Source organism: Ambystoma mexicanum, chromosome 5q (assembly GCF_040938575.1).
Source record: "Ambystoma mexicanum isolate Mex_15411 chromosome 5q, UKY_AmexF1_1, whole genome shotgun sequence".
In the NCBI taxonomy this organism is placed as follows: Eukaryota; Metazoa; Chordata; class Amphibia; order Caudata; family Ambystomatidae; genus Ambystoma; species Ambystoma mexicanum.
Genome location: NC_090933.1, coordinates 792,732,182 through 792,750,539, shown reverse-complemented (window position 1 = coordinate 792,750,539; position 18,358 = coordinate 792,732,182).

Sequence of the window (18,358 nt, the reverse complement as noted above, 5' to 3'; positions counted from 1 at the left end):
ATGGGGGCTGTTACAACAGCTGAAAGGTTGTTGGTTTGTCAAGTCTTGTAGAAATGTGCTGATTACTTTAAGTAAGAACATTTTACCAGAACCAGCTTTACCACTTAGATATACGAGCACAGGTTTATAATGTTTACATCGGCAAGTTTTCATTTTTTGTTAAAGACCATGTTCAATTTCTTCAGTAACTTCTGGATAAATTGTGAGTTGTTCATCATTTAGCTGTGATTTGAGCACTGACGAGTCTTCTTCAGATTATTTCGATTAATGCATGGAATTTTCTACCTCAGTCATGGCTATTTCTGCTTCATTTGGAATGAGTGGTTGTCCAAGTGCTTATTGGCTTTCTGTAATGGAAGGTTTACTGCCATCAGGGGTATCTTTAGTATAGCTTCAATGTCTACCTCTTGTTGGCATTCATTGTCCAACATTTGTTTGTTTTGTTTGAAATTGGCATTTTTTTATACTGCTTTCAGCTGATAATTCTTCTTCTATGCTCCAAGGTTTAAAAAGTTGTAGTACGGTCATGTAATAAAGTTCTTTCTGTTGCAGAGATTTAAATGATAACTTTTTATGATAAATTAGGCTGGGTTTCATGAGTTTTACTAGGCTTCCTTCACAAGTTGAAACAGAATATTTGCCAGTTGTGTAATCTGATGTGGCATTGAATTTGTAGGAGTAGGTTTGGGCTATGTCGTACAGACACATATCTTCTGAAGACGTACTTCTGTTTGGGTAGTATGTGTCAATTAAATTGTTAAATGGCCTGGCTGTTAGGATTATTTGTGGCTATTGTTTCTATTCTTGATAGGATTTTAGTACTCTTTTTTTGTGATGAAGCAGGACCAAGCTTTAGCCAGACAATGAGCCTCATTATAAGTATGGCGGTATCGCTACTGGCACCGTTGCTACTGTACCACAATACTATGAGTTCTGCTCTTGGGTGCCTTTGCAGCCATCAGGTCTGACCTGGTGGGCGTATGAGCACCCATGAGCAGAACAGGACTGTAGCACCGGTACTGTAATTAATGGTACAGGTGCTACCACCTTCCCCATTCCTATTCACCCGCGAATGGGCAATAACCGGGTCCGCCAAACTCGGCATGACCCGTTAATTGCCCATTTGCGGGTGCTGGTAAAATCACAGGTCCGGCGGCAGCTGTGCCTGTACTACAGCTATGGCTACTGCTAGCCTTATAATGAGGCCCAATGTGTTCAGATTTGCATATAAGGCTATACCTGTAAAACGGTCTGCAGCTTCATAGCACCCACATTCTCTATGGGAGAGCATTTTTATACCAAAGCTGTACAATACAATATTTGTGACAATGTTTTGTCAGATGATATGTCATCCCAGAGGTCTTATAGTTCTGTTTACTCTGCTTTGGTGAGATACATGGTGACATATGTTGCAACTGCAGTGGAATTATCTGCAATGCATTATATGTCTATATTTGAATTCCACATGAGAGCAAAGATTGCATTGTAATCATTGATCTACTTGGATCATTTGTCCTTTTTAATGCTTTATGTGTTTTTAGGGAATTACCCTTTTACACTGTGTCCAACAGAAGACATTATGCTATTTACTTGTCCTGTTGTGCAAACTAGCCTAGGGAACCTCAAGCGACATTTAGTACAGTATTTGCCTTTGTTTTTATATTGACTTATAATTGTGTACGTAGGTCAATATGTGAGGTTTCGGAAGGGATGTCACAGGCAATGTATTTTTGAATAAATTGTAAAACGGTGGCATCACTGTCATGGGCACATTTTGGAGCATCTTTTATCCACAAAATCATGTGGATGTGTGCTGCTCCTCTGAACTGATATTCTTTTCTCCAAAAGAAGTATTCCACTTCTCCGAGTGGAGGGGCATTTTTATTGCAGATGAAGTGCAGCATGGCAATGATGCAATGGAGAAAGTATCTTGCTACATTAACAGGGTCAAGAAAACAGAGTTCTCCTGGTGGTGTTTTTATATCTATCATTCCCTCTACATATTTTGGCTTGCTATGCGTAAGAAGTTGTGCATGTCATCTCATGCATATTCTGCACAACTTAAAATAACAAACTATGTGGGTAGGCATAGGTTCCTTAGCATACAATGTACATCCGCTTGACGTCAGAACCAGTATACTATTGCACCACGCATGTTTGCCAAGAGATCCTTGTCTGTTATTTTATGAAGCAGTTAGGTAGCAGATAAGTTTGAAAAATCAGAGCCTGTTTTTAATGTGTGTGCAACTCCACACCATAGAGCTGCTAGTTGACTACTCTACATTTTTCTAAATCTGGGTTCTCAGAATTAGTTTGTATTTGCTTGAATCTTTCATCATATCTTTCTCCTTTTCCTGTAGGAAAGAGAAGAGGAAAAGAACACGCTTCTACACTTTTCTACCATTTGCTCATTTGGGGAGCCTTTGGCATGACACATTTGATATGTTTCTCATGCATCTTCTATGGTGTCTTTGAAGTGTAGTGGGTGAATTGTATACTGGTCTAAAATGTTGGCTGCTGTAACAGGATCTACACGTTCAAATTGAACAGTTTGTGGTGAATCTTGAATTATTTGGGTGGTTTCATTTAAGTTTTCCTCTATGTTTATATCTTCATAGTATTCATTGTTTTCTTTAAGGTATTGTAGGGCTTGTTTAACTTTGTTCAAATCAATAAGTTGCTGCTAAATTTGTTTGTTGTTTGTTGGTACACCATTAACTAGTACAATCAATGATTGATCTATTGGCCATTGTACTCCTCGAATTTCTACATGTTCTTTAAGATCTAATGGAAAATATACTATTTTGCCAAAAATGTCTTTTAGTAACTCAGATATGATATGATCTGATAAGTCATTTGCAACGATTACACACATGCTTCTAGGCGTGACGAGACAAGGGGCGGGACAGACGGAGGACAAAACAATGATGTTATTATGCATTGTGTCATTCAGATCATACAAGTGTGTGGAGGAGAGGGGTGAGAAGTGCCAGGGGGGGGCAGGTAAATCGATAAGTGCTGCCGGAGGGTGGCTCATAAGTGCAAAGAGCCAAGTTACTGTGGGGTTGCAGAAACATACCCTTAAATTCTGGGGGAGCCCAAAGGCAGTACAGGGGCAAATGGACGTGCAGGTGACTGGGCCCGAGTTTCACTGGGTGGCCAAGTAACCAGTGTGCAGAGCAGTCAGAGACAACAGCAATGGAGAGGAAGAAAGAAAGAGGAAGCAAAAGCAAAGTCTTCTGTTGCTTTGGGAACCAGAGGTGGTTCTGCTCAAATTTGAGAGAGGCAGGGAGGCTGTTCCAGAGGGAGGAAAGAGATCTACCCCCCACTCTCTGCTTGGAAAACCATCTGACCCTCACAGAGTTGGAGGTGGATCAGTGCAGGGCTCTAGAAGGAAGATTTTTAGGAAAATAAAGTTGGAGATAGTGCAGTTCCTCACCCCAGAAAGCCTTCTGGATGATGCAAAGGGTCTTGAATTTGATCCTTGCAGCCACAGGGGACCAGTGGAGAGATTTCAGAGCTAGAGACTACGATCCCTGGGCTTTAGGCCAGGTCAAGTCTTGCAGCCCAGTTCTGGATAAGTTGTAAATGTCGATGCATAGAGACAGGAATATTTAGAAAGAGGCGGTTGCAATAGTCCAGCCTAGAGAGGACCAGGGCTCTGGAGACAGTGCGCTTCTGGGGGAAAGTGAGAAAAGACAGAATACCTCTGAGGAGGTGCAGCTAATAGTGTGACTTCTTAGAGACGTCAGAGATGTAAGGAGAGAAGGAGAGAGTGGAGTCAAAGATGACATCAAGATTCTTAGCCTCACAGGCAGGTGCAGAAAGAAGGCCCAGACTGGGCAGCCTGAGAGAGGGAAAAGGAGAGAGAGAAAATGAGGGAACAGGTGTCCCAATGAGGAGGATCCCAGTCTTACTGGCATTAAGGCAGAGATCATTGGTGGCACACCATTTCTAAATTGCGGCCAGACAGTTTGGTATGAGAGAAGGAGCGGAGGTGGCTGAGGGGAGCCTGAAGAAAAGCTGGGTGGCATCCGCATAACACTGAAAGTTATATAGAACACCACAAGTAGAGAGAGAGATAGAAGAGAGGAAAGACGCAAGTTGGACCTGGGAGGGTCGGTCAGTGAGAAAGGAGGTTGACTAGGGCAGGGCTGGACCAGTAATACCCAGGTTGTCACAGAAGCAATTGAGCAGGATGGTGTGGTTGACCTTGTCGAAAGCAGAGGATGGATTGAGTAGAACGAGGACAGAAGGAAGGTTAGAGTAAAGATTAGAGAGCAAGTATTCAAAGGTGTTCAAGAAAGCAGTTTCCGTGCTTGCAGGCAATTTGGCAATTTTTGGTTGAAGGCATGTTATAGCTTGACACTGGTGTACTGTTTGCATTATAATGCTCTCATACGAGTTAAGTTATTGGGGAGTCATAAGTAATATCATGTGATGGCATTTGGTTATTGTCTTGCTTTGTATTGCAGTATGTGCAAACCTTTGAGGGGTTAGATATTTTGTATGTATTTTCTGCTGTTAGATATAAAGATAATTGAATCCTTTGGGATTCCTCATTGTCTTTTATTTTGTAGGCTTTATCAACTATTTTGGTGATATTTTAATAAAATGTGCTGTAACAACAGACACATACTTCATCTGGTATTTCAGCAGATGTGCTTTGAAACTAAGCTATTTCTTTTTTGTATGTGTTTGTAAGGTGGTTGGTGTTTGTGAGGATTTCACTAATGTTTTCCAAAGTTACTGAATTTTTTAAGTCAACTTCAGTTCCAAAATATTTGCAGGGTAATTCATAGAATTTCGCAGAAAAGTGTCGCAAGCGGCTGGCGCAGAGTGTCCGCGTGCGATTGACTGCGCCAGGCACGTGCGCTAAAACCGATTTCCGCGCACAGCGTATTCATGGATTTCATGCTCCCAAACCAGCCGTGGCGCAGAGTATCGCAGCGACCCTGCAGCAGCGCCAGTAACGCCCCCAAGAACGCCCTCGCGCAAGGAAAAGCCAGCAAAATCGCTAAATCATCGCAAAGGGCTGCGCTAACCCTGGACCAGTTTACAGGGCAGCCAAACAAGGAACGCAAAGCGGGTAACGTGCATATCAGGGGTACACGTGAAGTCATACCCGCGATTAGCCAGGGTAAGTGTATTACAGGGGTACACGTGAAGTCATACACGCGATTAGCCAGGGTACGTGTATTACAGGGGTACGCGGGAAGTTTAACACGCGATTGGCCAGGGTACGTGTATTACAGGGGTACGCGGGAAGTTTAACACGCGATTAGCCAGGGTAAGTGTATTACAGGGGTACACGTGAAGTTATACACGCGATTAGCCAGGGTACGTGTATTACAGGGGTACGCGGGAAGTTTAACACGCGATTGGCCAGGGTACGTGTATTACAGGGGTACGCGGGAAGTTTAACACGCGATTGGCCAGGGTACGTGTATCAAAGGGGTACGCGGGAAGTTTAACACGCGATTAGCCAGTGTAAGTGTATTACAGGGGTACACGTGAAGTCATACACGCGATTAGCCAGGGTACGTGTATTACAGGGGTACGCGGGAAGTTTAACACGCGATTGGCCAGGGTACGTGTATTACAGGGGTACGCGGGAAGTTTAACACGCGATTAGCCAGGGTAAGTGTATTACAGGGGTACGCGGGAAGTTTAACACGCGATTAGCCAGGGTACGTGTATTACAGGGGTACGCGGGAAGTTTAACACGCGATTGGCCAGGGTACGTGTATTACAGGGGTACGCGGGAAGTTTAACACGCGATTGGCCAGGGTACGTGTATTACAGGGGTACGCGTGAAGTTATACACGCGATTAGCCAGGGTACGTATATTACAGGGGTACGCGGGAAGTTTAACACGCGATTGGCCAGGGTACGTGTATTACAGGGGTACGCGGGAAGTTCAACACGCGATTGGCCAGGGTACGTGTATTACAGGGGTATGCGGGAAGTTTCACATGCGATTTGGCCAGGTACGTGTATTACAGGGGTGCGTGGGAATTATCACACGCGATTTGGCTTGGTACGTGTATTACAGGGGTGTGCGGGAATTATCACACGCAATTAGGCTGGGTGGGTCCTCACAGGTGTTCCCTGTACACCCTCCACAGCCCCTGCAGGCAGCCCACAAAACAGGGGACTACCCTGCACACCTGCTCATGTCCCCCTGCACCCCCACCCCCCAGCAGTGCAGGGGCACCCTCCACCAGGCCCCCACTCATGTCTCCCACCACCCCCACCCCCCAGCCACCAGGGGCACCCTCCACCAGGCCCCCACTCATGTCCCCTATCACCCCCACCCCCCGCCACCAGGGGCACCCTCCACCAGGCCCCCACATATGTCTCCCACCACCCACACCCCCCAGCAGTGCAGGGGCACCCTCCACCAGGCCCCCACTCATGTCTCCCACCACCCCCAACCCCCAGCCACCAGGGGCACCCTCCACCAGGCCCCCACTCATGTCTCCCACCACCCCCACCCCCCAGCAGTGCTGGGGCACCCTCCACCAGGCCCCCACTCATGTCTCCCACCACCCCCACCCCCCAGCCACCAGGGGCAACCTCCACCAGGCCCCCACTCATGTCCCCTATCACCCCCACCCCCCCGCCACCAGGGGCACCCTCCACCAGGCCCCCACATATGTCTCCCACCACCCACACCCCCCAGCAGTGCAGGGGCACCCTCCACCAGGCCCCCACTCATGTCTCCCACCACCCCCACCCCCCAGCCACCAGGGGCACCCTCCACCAGGCCCCCACTCATGTCTCCCACCACCCCCACCCCCCAGCAGTGCTGGGGCACCCTCCACCAGGCCCCCACTCATGTCTCCCACCACCCCCACCCCCCAGCCACCAGGGGCACCCTCCACCAGGCCCCCACTCATGTCTCCCACCACCCCCACCCCCCAGCAGTGCAGGGGCACCCTCCACCAGGCCCCCACTCATGTCTCCCACACCCCCACCCCCCAGCAGTGCAGGGGCACCCTCCACCAGGCCCCCACTCATGTCTCCCACCACCCCCACCCCCCAGCCACCAGGGTCACCCTCCACCAGGCCCCCACTCATGTCTCCCACCACCCCCACCCCCCAGCAGTGCAGGGGCACCCTCCACCAGGCCCCCACTCATGTCTCCCACCACCCCCACCCCCCAGCCACCAGGGTCACCCTCCACCAGGCCCCCACTCATGTCTCCCACCACCCCCACCCCCCAGCAGTGCAGGGGCACCCTCCACCAGGCCCCCACTCATGTCTCCCACCACCCCCACCCCCAGCAGTGCAGGGGCACCCTCCACCAGGCCCCCACTCATGTCTCCCACCACCCCCACCCCCCAGCCACCAGGGGCACCCTCCACCAGGCCCCCACTCATGTCTCCCACCACCCCACCCCCCAGCAGTGCTGGGGCACCCTCCACCAGGCCCCCACTCATGTCTCCCACCACCCCCACCCCCCAGCCACCAGGGGCACCCTCCACCAGGCCCCCACTCATGTCCCCTATCACCCCCACCCCCCCGCCACCAGGGGCACCCTCCACCAGGCCCCCACATATGTCTCCCACCACCCACACCCCCCAGCAGTGCAGGGGCACCCTCCACCAGGCCCCCACTCATGTCTCCCACCACCCCCACCCCCCAGCCACCAGGGTCACCCTCCACCAGGCCCCCACTCATGTCTCCCACCACCCCCACCCCCCAGCAGTGCTGGGGCACCCTCCACCAGGCCCCCACTCATGTCTCCCACCACCCCCACCCCCCAGCCACCAGGGGCACCCTCCACCAGGCCCCCACTCATGTCCCCTATCACCCCCACCCCCCAGCCACCAGGGTCACCCTCCACCAGGCCCCCACTCATGTCTCCCACCACCCCCACCCCCCAGCAGTGCTGGGGCACCCTCCACCAGGCCCCCACTCATGTCTCCCACCACCCCCACCCCCCAGCCACCAGGGTCACCCTCCACCAGGCCCCCACTCATGTCTCCCACCACCCCCACCCCCCAGCAGTGCAGGGGCACCCTCCACCAGGCCCCCACTCATGTCTCCCACCACCCCCACCCCCCAGCCACCAGGGTCACCCTCCACCAGGCCCCCACTCATGTCTCCCACCACCCCCACCCCCCAGCAGTGCAGGGGCACCCTCCACCAGGCCCCCACTCATGTCTCCCACCACCCCCAGCCCCCAGCAGTGCAGGGGCACCCTCCACCAGGCCCCCACTCATGTCTCCCACCACCCCCACCCCCCAGCCACCAGGGGCACCCTCCACCAGGCCCCCACTCATGTCTCCCATCACCCCCACCCCCCAGCAGTGCTGGGGCACCCTCCACCAGGCCCCCACTCATGTCTCCCACCACCCCCACCCCCCAGCCACCAGGGGCACCCTCCACCAGGCCCCCACTCATGTCCCCTATCACCCCCACCCCCCCGCCACCAGGGGCACCCTCCACCAGGCCCCCACATATGTCTCCCACCACCCACACCCCCCAGCAGTGCAGGGGCACCCTCCACCAGGCCCCCACTCATGTCTCCCACCACCCCCATCCCCCAGCAGTGCAGGGGCACCCTCCACCAGGCCCCCACTCATGTCTCCCACCACCCCCACCCCCCAGCCACCAGGGTCACCCTCCACCAGGCCCCCACTCATGTCTCCCACCACCCCCACCCCCCAGCAGTGCAGGGGCAGCCTCCACCAGGCCCCCACTCATGTCTCCCACCACCCCCACCCCCCAGCAGTGCAGGGGCAGCCTCCACCAGGCCCCCACTCATGTCCCCTATCACCCCCACCCCCCCGCCACCAGGGGCACCCTCCACCAGGCCCCCACATATGTCTCCCACCACCCACACCCCCCAGCCACCAGGGTCACCCTCCACCAGGCCCCCACTCATGTCTCCCACCACCCCCACCCCCCAGCAGTGCAGGGGCAGCCTCCACCAGGCCCCCACTCATGTCTCCCACCACCCCCACCCCCCCGCCACCAGGGGCACCCTCCACCAGGCCCCCACATATGTCTCCCACCACCCACACCCCCCAGCAGTGCAGGGGCACCCTCCACCAGGCCCCCACTCATGTCTCCCACCACCCCCAGCCCCCAGCAGTGCAGGGGCACCCTCCACCAGGCCCCCACTCATGTCTCCCACCACCCCCACCCCCCAGCCACCAGGGTCACCCTCCACCAGGCCCCCACTCATGTCTCCCACCACCCCCACCCCCCAGCAGTGCTGGGGCAGCCTCCACCAGGCCCCCACTCATGTCTCCCACCACCCCCACCCCCCAGCAGTGCAGGGGCAGCCTCCACCAGGCCCCCACTCATGTCCCCTATCACCCCCACCCCCCCGCCACCAGGGGCACCCTCCACCAGGCCCCCACATATGTCTCCCACCACCCACACCCCCCAGCCACCAGGGGCACCCTCCACCAGGCCCCCACTCATGTCCCCTATCACCCCCACCCCCCCGCCACCAGGGGCACCCTCCACCAGGCCCCCACTCATGTCTCCCACCACCCCCACCCCCCAGCAGTGCAGGGGCACCCTCCACCAGGCCCCCACTCATGTCTCCCACCACCCCCACCCCCCTGCCACCATGTGCAGCCCCCACCAGGCCCCCACTCATGTCTCCCACCACCCCCACCCCCCAGCAGTGCAGGGGCAGCCTCCACCAGGCCCCCACTCATGTCTCCCACCACCCCCACCCCCCAGCCACCAGGGTCACCCTCCACCAGGCCCCCACTCATGTCTCCCACCACCCCCACCCCCCAGCAGTGCAGGGGCACCCTCCACCAGGCCCCCACTCATGTCTCCCACCACCCCCACCCCCCTGCCACCATGTGCAGCCCCCACCAGGTCCTCACAATGTGCGTATTGGTCAGCCTCCACAGCCAAAAAGCCCTACCAAGTAACCCATTCACCCACATGGAAATGGAAATCACATGTTACACCCCCAATGTTCATGAAGCAAATGAACCCATGTCCGTCACACACATATTTTCCAATTGAATGGGAAAACACACAACATGACATGCATGAAACCAATGAGATGAAACCACACAGTGAACAATGTAAAAAAAAATGTATTAGAAAAAAATACGAATGCTAAAGAAAGAAAACTAACTACAATGTAAATGTGAAAAAAGAAGCTGCATGTCCGCATAAAAACACAAAACTAGAAAATCTAATCCAAAAAATGTTGTCCAAAGTGAAATGTCAAAACTCTCTGTGCAACAAAGAACTATGTACAAAAATAACAAGGGTCCATCATCACAACAGAACTAAGGAAACCTCCTAAAAAACCTACCTAAATATCAACTATATACAAAAAGTGGAGCAGTGTCCGTCGACTCCAAATCATAAGAAAAAACAAAGGAAACCTAAAACTAAAGAACTATATACAAAGGCGGCGGGCAAGTCCAGCGGCTCACTCTGTGGTGTTCCGGGCCAGGGCATCATCGAACTCCTGTTCGATGTCCCGGAGGCGGTCCAGTTCCATGGCCCCGAGGGTCCGCAGGGACGACGCCGTGTCCTCCTCCAACCCCCTGCGGATTGCCTCGAGGCACTCGGCCCGCCTCAGGGCCCTCCGCATGGAGTTCTCCGCCCTGACCATTGTGAGCCGCGCCTCTTCCGCCCGCCGCCGCTCCGCACCTATGGCGTGGCCCAACCGCTGCCACACGGAAGACACTCTCTGTCCTGGGTCCTCCTGCCCTCCGGCCGATGCCTGCTCCTCCGATGTCGAAGGCCCCGAGCCTTCATGGCTCCCACCATCTTGCTGCTGCTGCTGCTCTGCCTCTGCCCGTGCACTGCCTCCTGCTGCCTGCACATCCTCCGCCGGCTGGGGTGCACCTGTTGATGTGGCCACCCCTGCTGGACGTCCGACTCCCGACTGTGGCAGAGATGCCTCCTCCACCAGCCTGGCCGCACTGTCAGAGGCAGCTCCACAGGGCACCCAGGTGACTGATGGGTGGGAAGATGGCACAGAGGACGACTGGCGCGTAGGGGGTCCAGTTGAGGAGGGGGTCGGAACAAGCCCCATCAGACGGAGGAATCCGGTCTGGGTGACCTGTCCCAGCAGGCTGACGTGGTCAACGAGCCATTCGAGATGACGTGCAGTCTCTCCATGAAAAGACTGCAGGTCACCTCGCATGGCCCGTTGACGCAACGCCACACCAGCCAGGACAGGCTCAACCTGGACCTGGATAGCCACGTCCGCAGGCAGAGGAAGGCCAGTTGACGTCAGCTCATCCCCTGCCTGAAAACGGGTCTGGACGTAGGCATCCCTGCTGGTGCAAGATGATGCAGGGACAGGATCGGGGACAGGATTGCACACAGGCACCTCCGCGGCCGCCTGTGCTGCCTCCTGTCCCTGGTCCTGGACTGCACCACTAGCACCAGTGGGATCCCCACCTCCAGACCCCGTCTCTGGTGCTTGCACGGCCTCCTCCTCCACCAGACCCCCCACCAACCTGGATGACTCTGTGCCATCTTCCCCTGTTGGGCCCTGTGGGGTCCCAGCTGCCCCTTCTGCTGCCGAGGAGTCCAACTGCAACCTCCGCCTCTTGGACCTCCCCCCGGCAGCTGCGGCCTGGGACGCGGCACCGGACTCCTCACTCCCCGACGAGATGACAACACGGGAGGGGAGCCGGGCCTTGCGTCTCCGGCTGGCGGTCGGATCCCCGCCGCTGTGCTCCACAGCACCTTCTCCGCCCTCTTCATCAGTTGACGCTGCAGACAGGGAGAAACAAAACACAGGCATCAGGGCACTGTACAATGGACACATACACGCATGACAGTTGCACATGAGTGGCATTGGCAAACCTCAGACATGTCATCACAATCCCCAACACACATGTCATTGCAACTGGCACACATGAGCCATACCACAGCCATATCGCAACTGCCACCACCATCCCCACACATACAACAGCATCAGCAGCCAAAGGGGAGCCATACATCACATGCAACACAGGAAGTGCACCACACATGTACACACACCACCACACTTGCATGCATGTCTACACCTCTGCCAAGTGTCGCACTGTTCAGACGGGCATCCATGTCACATCTGCCAATCAGGCTTCCACATACCGCTGTCACATGCATCCATGTAGCATCACTGTTGCACCTTTGACAAATACACACACATGCACATGTACACAGTGCTCATACATGCAGCCGAAAACAACATACATGCCTGACATCACGGACATGTCTACTTACATACACATTCATCCAAACATGTGTGCACGCACAACTGCATTTGCCATGCAAGCCCACACACACAAGCACCATCCATGTCTCACACATTACAGCCCTCGCATGTGTCAGCCCCACGGCCCTGTACACCCCCACCCATACTCCACCCCATACAAACAGATGTGCAACTGGCACAATGGGGAATGATCACCACACGCCCTGCTCACAACCAGGATGCATGTACACTCACCGCTCGACTCCAGACGGCTCTGCTTCTCTAGGACCTGGACGTGGAGCGCTGGGGATATGCGTTCCAGGACCCCCATCTGTTCTTCCGACAAGTGGCCCCGGCGCCCCTTGGCATCCGCTGCCTTCAAGAGGCGCCGGGCCTTGTTCAGGGTCCTGGACCTGAAGTCCTCCCAGCGCTTCCTGACATGTTGTAAGTCCCGGACTGCCACCCCCTCCGCGTTGATGGCAGTCACGATGTCTGTCCAGATCCGAGTCCGTCCTTCCTTGTCGGCGCGGGAACTTCCAAAGAGGGCATCATACTGCCCCAGGACTTGCTCCACCAGGACACCAACTTCGGTGGCACTGAAGCTGGTGCCCCTCTGCCTCTCTGGCCGGGGGTTGTCAGTGGTCACAGATGGTGTTAGCCCCGACATGACAACCCCAGAGGCAGGAGTGGGTGGGCAACTGGGTCCTGGGGCTGGGCTGTGGAGCGATGGAATTCCAGTCGGGAGTCTTCTGTTCCAGCAGGGGTGGTCACAGCAACAGCACATCTGGCTGATGTGCAGGCAGCAAATGGCAGTGCACGTGGGCAGCAGGCAGTCAGGCAGCAGCAGATAGCAGGTGGGAGCGTGCTCGGGGCTCTGGGGGGCAGTAATTCGGCCTTCTGGGCAGGAGCGTGGTCTCCCATGTGCTCACGCGTGGCCAGCTTGGTACGGAGTGAATTGGCACGTGAAAATCCTGCACGTCAGCGTGAAAACCGAGGAAAGGCCCTTAGCGCGTAAGCGCGTCAGCACGCATACGCGATTCCATTGGACCAAAGGCCCTCAGCGCGTAAGCGCGTCTGTGACGTGACCCGCACGGGTGTTTCCCACACAGCACGTGATGACAGAGCACACGTGGAAAGACTGCACGTCAGAGTCTCATCGCGTGTAATTGGACAAAAGTGCGTGTACACGCGATTGGCCTATGTACGTGTATATGAGGTGTGCGCGGACACTTACACACGCAAGTACGTCAGCGCACCTGTATCCCGGTGTACGGCCATTTCCACCAATCACACGCAATGAGACTCTGACGTGCAGTCTTTCCACGTGTGCTCTGTCATCACGTGCTGTGTGGGAAACACCCGTGCAGGTCACGTCACAGACGCGCTTACGCGCTGAGGGCCTTTGGTCCAATGGAATCGCGTATGCGTACTGACGCGCTTACGCGCTAAGGGCCTTTCCTCGGTTTTCACGCTGACGTGCAGGATTTTCACGTGCCAATTCACTCCGTACCAAGCTGGCCACGCGTGAGCACACGGGAGACCACGCTCCTGCCCAGAAGGCCGAATTACTGCCCCCCAGAGCCCCGAGCACGCTCCCACCTGCTATCTGCTGCTGCCTGACTGCCTGCTGCCCACGTGCACTGCCATTTGCTGCCTGCACATCAGCCAGGGGTGCTGTTGCTGTGACCACCCCTGCTGGAACAGAAGACTCCCGACTGGAATTCCATCGCTCCACAGCCCAGCCCCAGGACCCAGTTGCCCACCCACTCCTGCCTCTGGGGTTGTCATGTCGGGGCTAACACCATCTGTGACCACTGACAACCCCCGGCCAGAGAGGCAGAGGGGCACCAGCTTCAGTGCCACCGAAGTTGGTGTCCTGGTGGAGCAAGTCCTGGGGCAGTATGATGCCCTCTTTGGAAGTTCCCGCGCCGACAAGGAAGGACGGACTCGGATCTGGACAGACATCGTGACTGCCATCAACGCGGAGGGGGTGGCAGTCCGGGACTTACAACATGTCAGGAAGCGCTGGGAGGACTTCAGGTCCAGGACCCTGAACAAGGCCCGGCGCCTCTTGAAGGCAGCGGATGCCAAGGGGCGCCGGGGCCACTTGTCGGAAGAACAGATGGGGGTCCTGGAACGCATATCCCCAGCGCTCCACGTCCAGGTCCTAGAGAAGCAGAGCCGTCTGGAGTCGAGCGGTGAGTGTACATGCATCCTGGTTGTGAGCAGGGCGTGTGGTGATCATTCCCCATTGTGCCAGTTGCACATCTGTTTGTATGGGGTGGAGTATGGGTGGGGGTGTACAGGGCCGTGGGGCTGACACATGCGAGGGCTGTAATGTGTGAGACATGGATGGTGCTTGTGTGTGTGGGCTTGCATGGCAAATGCAGTTGTGCGTGCACACATGTTTGGATGAATGTGTATGTAAGTAGACATGTCCGTGATGTCAGGCATGTATGTTGTTTTCGGCTGCATGTATGAGCACTGTGTACATGTGCATGTGTGTGTATTTGTCAAAGGTGCAACAGTGATGCTACATGGATGCATGTGACAGCGGTATGTGGAAGCCTGATTGGCAGATGTGACATGGATGCCCGTCTGAACAGTGCGACACTTGGCAGAGGTGTAGACATGCATGCAAGTGTGGTGGTGTGTGTACATGTGTGGTGCACTTCCTGTGTTGCATGTGATGTATGGCTCCCCTTTGGCTGCTGATGCTGTTGTATGTGTGGGGATGGTGGTGGCAGTTGCGATATGGCTGTGGTATGGCTCATGTGTGCCAGTTGCAATGACATGTGTGTTGGGGATTGTGATGACATGTCTGAGGTTTGCCAATGCCACTCATGTGCAACTGTCATGCGTGTATGTGTCCATTGTACAGTGCCCTGATGCCTGTGTTTTGTTTCTCCCTGTCTGCAGCGTCAACTGATGAAGAGGGCGGAGAAGGTGCTGTGGAGCACAGCGGCGGGGATCCGACCGCCAGCCGGAGACGCAAGGCCCGGCTCCCCTCCCGTGTTGTCATCTCGTCGGGGAGTGAGGAGTCCGGTGCCGCGTCCCAGGCCGCAGCTGCCGGGGGGAGGTCCAAGAGGCGGAGGTTGCAGTTGGACTCCTCGGCAGCAGAAGGGGCAGCTGGGACCCCACAGGGCCCAACAGGGGAAGATGGCACAGAGTCATCCAGGTTGGTGGGGGGTCTGGTGGAGGAGGGGGACGCGCAAGCACCAGAGACAGGGTCTGGAGGTGGGGATCCCACTGGTGCTAGTGGTGCAGTGCAGGACCAGGGACAGGAGGCAGCACAGGCGGCCGCGGAGGTGCCTGTGTGCAATCCTGTCCCCGATCCTGTCCCTGCATCATCTTGCACCAGCAGGGATGCCTACGTCCAGACCCGTTTTCAGGCAGGGGATGAGCTGACGTCAACTGGCCTTCCTCTGCCTGCGGACGTGGCCATCCAGGACCGGGTTGAGCCTGTCCTGGCTGGTGTGGCGTTGCGTCAACGGGCCATGCGAGGTGACCTGCAGTCTTTTCATGGAGAGACTGCACGTCATCTCGAATGGCTCGTTGACCACGTCAGCCTGCTGGGACAGGTCACCCAGGCCGGATTCCGCTGTCTGATGGGGCTTGCTCCGACCCCCTCCTCAACTGGACCCCCTACGCGCCAGTCGTCCTCTGTGCCATCTTCCCACCCATCAGTCACCTGGGTGCCCTGTGGAGCTGCCTCTGACAGTGCGGCCAGGCTGGTGGAGGAGGCATCCCTGCCACAGTCGGGAGTCGGACGTCCAGCAGGGGTGGCCACATCAACAGGTGCACCCCAGCCGGCGGAGGATGTGCAGGCAGCAGGAGGCAGTGCACGGGCAGAGGCAGAGCAGCAGCAGCAGCAAGATGGTGGGAGCCATGAAGGCTCGGGGCCTTCGACATCGGAGGGGCAGGCATCGGCCGGAGGGCAGGAGGACCCAGGACAGAGAGTGTCTTCCGTGTGGCAGCGGTTGGGCCACGCCATAGGTGCGGAGCGGCGGCGGGCGGAAGAGGCGCGGCTCACAATGGTCAGGGCGGAGAACTCCATGCGGAGGGCCCTGAGGCGGGCCGAGTGCCTCGAGGCAATCCGCAGGGGGTTGGAGGAGGACACAGCGTCGTCCCTGCGGACCCTCGGGGCCATGGAACTGGACCGCCTCCGGGACATCGAACAGGAGTTCGATGATGCCCTGGCCCGGAACACCACAGAGTGAGCCGCTGGACTTGCCCGCCGCCTTTGTATATAGTTCTTTAGTTTTAGGTTTCCTTTCGTTCTTATTATTATTTGGAGTCGACGGACACTGCTCCACTTTTTGTATATAGTTGATATTTAGGTAGGTTTTTTAGGAGGTTTCCTTAGTTCAGTTGTGCTGATGGACCCTTGTTATTTTTGTACATAGTTCTTTGTTGCATGGAGAGTTTTTACATTTCACTTTGGACATAATTTTTTTGATTTGATTTTCTAGTTTTGTGTTTTTATGCGGACATGCAGCTTATTTTTTCACATTTACATTGTAGTTAGTTTTCTTTCTTTGGCATTTGTATTTTTTTCAATACATTTTTTTTTACATTGTTCACTGTGTGGTTTCATCTCATTGGTTTCATGCATGTCATGTTGTGTGTTTTCCCATTCAATTTGAAAATATGTGTGTGACGGACATGGGTTCATTTGCTTCATGTACATTGGGGGTGTAACATGTGATTTCCATTTCCATGTGGGTGAATGGGTTACTTGGTAGGTCTTTTTGGCTGTGGAGGCTGACCATTACGCACATGATTGGGGATTGTGAGGACCTGGTGGGGGCTGCACATGGTGGCAGGGGGGTGGGGGTGCAGGGGGACATGAGTGGGGGCCTGGTGGAGGTTGAGCCTGCACTGCTGGGGGGTGGGGGTGGTGGGAGACATGAGTGGGGGCCTGGTGGAGGGTGACCCTGCACTGCTGGGGTGTGGGGGTGATGGGAGACATGAGTGGGGGCCTGGTGGAGGGTGACCCTGGTGGCTGGGGGGTGGGGGTGATAGGGGACATGAGTGGGGGCCTGGTGGAGGGTGACCCTGGTGGCTGGGGGGTGGGGGTGGTGGGAGACATGAGTTGGACATGGGTGGGGGCCTGCTGGCAGGTGCCCCACAGTGCTGGGGTGTGGGGGTGGTGGGAGACATGAGTTGGACATGGGTGGGGGCCTGCTGGCAGGTGCCCCACAGTGCTGGGGGGTGGGGGTGGTGGGAAACATGAGTGGGGCCCTGGTGGAGGGTGACCCTGCACTGCTGGGGGGTGGGGGTGGTGGGAGACATGAGTGGGGCCCTGGTGGAGGGTGACCCTGGTGGCTGGGGGGTGGGGGTGGTGGGAGACATGAGTTGGATATGGGTGGGGGCCTGCTGGCAGGTGCCCCACAGTGCTGGGGTGTGGGGGTGGTGGGAGACATGAGTTGGACATGGGTGGGGGCCTGCTGGCAGGTGCCCCACAGTGCTGGGGGGTGGGGGTGGTGGGAGACATGAGTTGGACATGGGTGGGGGCCTACTGGCAGGTGCCCCACAGTGCTGGGGGGTGGGGGTGGTGGGGGACATGAGTTGGACATGGGTGGGGGACTGCTGGCAGGTGCCCCACAGTGCTGGGGGGTGGGGGTGGTGGGAGGCATGAGTTGGACATGGGTGGGGGCCTGCTGGCAGGTGCCCCACAGTGCTGGGGGGTGGGGGTGGTGGGAGACATGAGTGGGGCCCTGGTGGAGGGTGACCCTGGTGGCTGGGGGGTGGGGGTGGTGGGAGACATGAGTTGGACATGGGTGGGGGCCTGCTGGCAGGTGCCCCACAGTGCTGGGGGGTGGGGGTGGTGGGAGACATGAGTTGGACATGGGTGGGGGCCTGCTGGCAGGTGCCCCACAGTGCTGGGGGGTGGGGGTGGTGGGAGACATGAGTGGGGCCCTGGTGGAGGGTGACCCTGCACTGCTGGGGGGTGGGGGTGACATGAGTGGGGCCCTGGTGGAGGGTGACCCTGGTGGCTGGGGGGTGGGGGTGGTGGGAGACATGAGTTGGATATGGGTGGGGGCCTGCTGGCAGGTGCCCCACAGTGCTGGGGTGTGGGGGTGGTGGGAGACATGAGTTGGACATGGGTGGGGGCCTGCTGGCAGGTGCCCCACAGTGCTGGGGGGTGGGGGTGGTGGGAGACAT